The sequence below is a fragment of the Mandrillus leucophaeus genome, unplaced genomic scaffold, assembly GCF_000951045.1.
Source record: "Mandrillus leucophaeus isolate KB7577 unplaced genomic scaffold, Mleu.le_1.0 Scaffold197, whole genome shotgun sequence".
Taxonomy (NCBI): Eukaryota; Metazoa; Chordata; class Mammalia; order Primates; family Cercopithecidae; genus Mandrillus; species Mandrillus leucophaeus.
The window spans coordinates 1,910,899-1,915,732 of NW_012101998.1; the positions used below are offsets into that span (position 1 = coordinate 1,910,899).

At 41.1% G+C, this 4,834-nt stretch overlaps 1 pseudogene across 1 annotated transcript; it reads left to right on the forward strand.

Annotated features, from left to right (window-relative positions):
- The first annotated feature begins 416 nt into the window (after positions 1–416).
- On the forward strand, positions 417–1,750 carry LOC105538699 (annotated as a pseudogene). Its single transcript, XR_001005951.1, has 2 exons — positions 417–476; positions 649–1,750. The product of XR_001005951.1 is annotated as a double homeobox protein A-like (transcript).
- The last annotated feature ends 3,084 nt before the right edge of the window (positions 1,751–4,834 follow it).

Genomic DNA, 4,834 nt, shown 5'->3' on the forward strand with positions numbered 1-4,834 from the left:
ATGTGAAAGTAGAGCACACTTTTCTATTTTTGTTCCTGCCGCACCCCTCATAAGGTGAAGCATGCATAGAGTACTCCCAGGGTCAGCATGAGCCCAGCACCGGCTCAGGCTGCCGATGCTCCAGAGTCGGATTCCACCTTCCACTTAAATGGCAGCCACAGGTAGACGTGCTCATCACAACCACCTCTGTGTGTTCATAATCTCTGTTTATTCTGCAAGTAGTTTCCACAAGAAAAATGGCACAGTGTTTCTCAGAAGACAACTGCATAAAAATCAACATACTTCAAATTCGCAGCAAATAATCAGATAATTGATGAAACTACTTACCCAAACAATAATTGTAAATTATGCCTTCTGAATATATTTGTCATAAACTTGGAGTAAGGAATCCTCACAGGCACTGAACAATTCAAAAAATGCAAAGCTGTTTGTTAGAATACTGGTGCTTTCGGGTAGAAACTCTCATCCATATCCTGGTAAGGGTTGAAGTTGCACAGGTGTTTTCGTTTGTCAAAACCCAGAAAATCATATGTTTTAGATTTGTGAATAATGTTGTATTATATGCAATCTTTCTTTCTAAAAATGAGCTGTAAGCGGTCTCCCAGACAGCAGCTCAGCCTCCAGGACTCTCTTCCAGCATGACCAAAGACTTCACACAAGATGGTAGCAACAAATCATAGGTATGATCACACCAAATTCACAGAAGATACATTGAAAAATCCTCATCAATACCTTCAATCAAAAATCTTACCCAAGTTATGCTACCAAACAACAACTTGCTTTAGAAATCAATGCAGAAGAGTACAGAATCCAGATTTGGTTTCAGAATCAAAGAGCTAGGCATCGATTCCAGAAAAGACCAGAACCTGAGACTTTAGATTCAAGCCAGAGCCATGGTCAAGATCAACCTGGTGTGGAGTTTCACAGTAGAGAAGCCAGACGGTGTCATACCATCTATAGCGCCTCTCAATTACACACTCTCATCAAGGCATTTATGAAAAACACATACCCTGGGATTGATTCCAGAGAACAACTTGCTGAAGAAATTGGTGCTCCAGAGTCAAGAGTCCAAATTTGGTTCCAAAAATCGAAGATCTAGATTTCATCTCCAGAGAAAAGGGAACCTGTTATGTCCTTAGAACAAGACCAGGGGCAAGATTTCTGAGGGACTTCAAGGTACAGAAGATACACAAAATGGCACCAACCTCACTAGTACTCTCATTTCTCTAGAGCCAAAACATGGTGAACACAGTCAAGTTCAGTGTATCTGATATTATCAACTTGGGCCCTATATCTCTCTCACAGTCTTCCTGGGAGTCTATCATTCTGCTCAAAGTGCAAACTAAGCTTTCTGAAAATGGTAAAGGACTTGGCTGGGTGTGGTGGCTCACGCTTGTAATCTCAGCACTTTGGGAGGCTGAGGCAGGAAGAATGCTTGAGCCCAGGAGTTTGAAACCAGTCTTGGCAGTAGAGTAAGACCCTGTCTTTATTATAAATAAAAAGGACTGTAGGAGGCCAAGACAGGTACAGGAGGCACCACACTACCATATTGACACAGCCTGGATCCAGAGTTCAGCAGACCTTGAGACAATGAAAATAAACTTAGTAATAATCATTTTTCAATCATTGCAATAATTATTGATTTGGACAAAAATCAGTTGACATCAAAACCTTAAAGTGAAGCTGCTCTGCCTATGGAGTAGCCATTCTTTTATTCCTTTAGTTTCTTAATAAATTTTCTTTCACTTAAAAAAAACCCTATAGTTCAATGAAGAATGAGATATATACCTCATCTCAAAGAATCTTCTCACACACACTTACTAATGACAAAAGGAAAATCAGTAATTTTGCAGTGGTGAAATATGGCGAACTCCACCTTAACCAAGTGGCTGAAAGTCACTGCACCAGAAAGGTACAAACCAACATGAGATGCTTCCTGATACGATACACTAAAAAGGGCACAGTCTCTTCTGCATGTTGCTAACAAAAAGTGGGTGAGCTGAAACTGAAACTAATAATTAGGCAATGTCAAGCAAATACAAATTCAAATACAAATTCAGATTGACAGTCTGCAAAGTAACATCCATGTACTCTTCAACAATGGACTGATCCTAGCTCAGGAGGCTGAGGCGGGAGGATTGCTTGAGGCCAGGAGTTCCAGATCAGCCTGGGCAACATGATGAGACTCCTTCTCTACAAACATCACTGACTACACTGTGCTCTGCCCAGGGATCAGACCTCGAGTGCTGTCCTTGGAGTGCCCAGCACTGGCCAAATGTTCTTCTATGCCCGGTTCATGTAAGGCTGCAGAGGAATGACAATTTTAGTGAATCCACATGCTCTGAATACATTTCATTTCACCAATGAAAGTCATTTTCTAATATTAATTATGCTACTTGAAAGTCACTTGTTTCACCAATGAAAATCCATTTTTGACATTCATTTTGCAAAACATTAAAACAATTTTTTATAAATGTATCTATTGTTATTTTAAAAATTCTGGTTAAATACACGAAACATAAAATTTACTTTTTTTTTTTTTTTTTTTTGAGACAGTCTTACGCTGTTGTCCAGGCTAGAGTGCAGTGGTGCAATCTCGGCTCTGCGGGCGCCTCCTCAGTCTTGGCGTCCACTCTGGCAGCGCTTGAGGTACCCTTCAGCCCGCCACGGCACTGTGGGAGCCCTTCTCTGGGCTGGCCAAGGCCTGTCTCTTATACACATCTAGATGTGTATAAGAGACAAGGCTGGAAAATGTACCATATTAATCATTGTAAGTGTACAGTTTAATAGCATTGAATACATTCACATTGTTGTGCAAACATCACCACCATCTATCTTCAGAAATCTTTTCATCTTGCAAAATGGAAACTCTGTCCCCATTAAACAATAACTCCCCATTCTCTCCCACCTCGAACCCCTGGCAATCAGCATTCCACTTTCTGTCTATGAAGTTGATTTTCACTACTTTATTAAGTGGAATCAGACAATACTTGTCCTTTTGTGATTGTCCCATTTTACTTGGCATAATGTCCTCAAAGTTCATCCCAAGTGGTGTGAGATAGCTTTTTCTAGCCCCCTTCTTCCTCCAGATCTAAATAATTTCATGCAGCTTTTAGATGGATTGGAAACTTAATTTTACTATGGTAAACACAACATAGTTTTAAGAGAAAATGGACCTGATGTCTACCATCAAAAAGAACAGCTTAACCAAAAACAATACCAGGATCAAAAGTCAGGGTTTAGGCTGTACCATCTTCATTGTCTGAATTCAAGAAATTCATTCCTATTGTGGCACATGTTATAATTTTCTACCTTTTTAATGCTGAATTCCTTCACATGTATATACCACCTTTTGTTTATGCACTCATCCTTTGACGAACACTTGAGTTGCTCTATGTTTTGGCTTACTGTGAATAGAGCTGCTATGAACATGGGTGTTTGAATATCTCTTTGTGACCGTGCTTTCAATTCATTTAGATAAATATCCAGAAGTGGGATGGCTAGGTCATGTGGTAATTTAATTTTTTGAGGAACTGCCCTACTGACTTGCAAAATGTGAATTTTTGATGGCGATAATGATAACAGATTAACTTATATTTGTTGCCCCAGTGTATTAGTCTGTTTTCACACTGCTATACAGAACTACTTGAGACTGGATAATTTACATGAAGAAAAGAGGTTTAATTGACTCACAGTTCTTCAGGCTTAGTAGGAAGTCTGACTAGGAGGCCTCAGGAAATTTACAATCATGTGGGAGGACTAGGGGAAGCAAGCACGTCTTACTACTGCAGAGCAGGAGAGAGAGTGAAGGGGAAAGTGCCACACACTTTCAAATAACCAGGTCTCGGGAGAACTCACTATCACAAGAACAGCAAGGGGGAAATCAGCCCCCATGATTCAATCACCTCCCACCAGGCCCCTCCCCCAGCACATGGAGATTACAATTCAAGATGAGATTTCAGTGGGGACACAGAGCCAAGCCATATCACCCAGTGTGTGGCCCTTTCTGATTAAGTACAGCTGATTGCCTCTGGGCTGGGCATTCTAGAGAGCAGGTGAGAGCTGATTATCCCTAGAATGCAGGCATAAACTCATTGCCCTTACATAACATCCCAGCCCTTGTACTGATGAGATATTACAGCTGTGACTCACAGCCAGATGATGCCCTGAATTCCCAGACAGATCAGGAAGCTCTTTAAGGATAGAGATGAAGTCTAGTATTTATTTCCCTTTGCTTTTTGATAGTTACTCAGTTAAATGTGTCAGAGAGGTAAGAAAGAGATCTGACAGAAAATCCAAATTCTGGTATTGTGTCTTTTCTTTCTCATACAGAGGATTCTTGCACAAGTTGACCATTTCCTTATCCTTGCAACAGCAAAAGTCCCCTAATGAACCAACTGATTGAAGGAGGATTTGTGTGGGATGATACAGCTGAAAGCTCCTGCTCATCTCCCATGTATGGGTATCATCATTTACTGGTTGGTGGTTTTCTGAGAGAGATGGCATTTTATTTTATTTTATTTTATTATTTTGACAGGATCTCGCTGTGTTGCCCAGGCTAGAATTCAGTGATGCCATCGTGGCTCATGGCAGCATTGAACTCCTGGGCTTGAGCTGTCTTCCCAACTTAGCCTCCTGAATAGTTGAGACTACAGAGCATGCCACCACGCCCGGCAAATTTTTCTACTTTTTGTAGAGATGGGGTCTCACTACGTTGCCCAGGCTGTTCTCGAACACCTGGCCTCAAGTGATCCTCTTGCCTTGGCCTCCCAAAGTGTTGAGATTATAGGCATGAGTCACCACACCTGGCCAGCACTTCCTGGTTTCATGATTT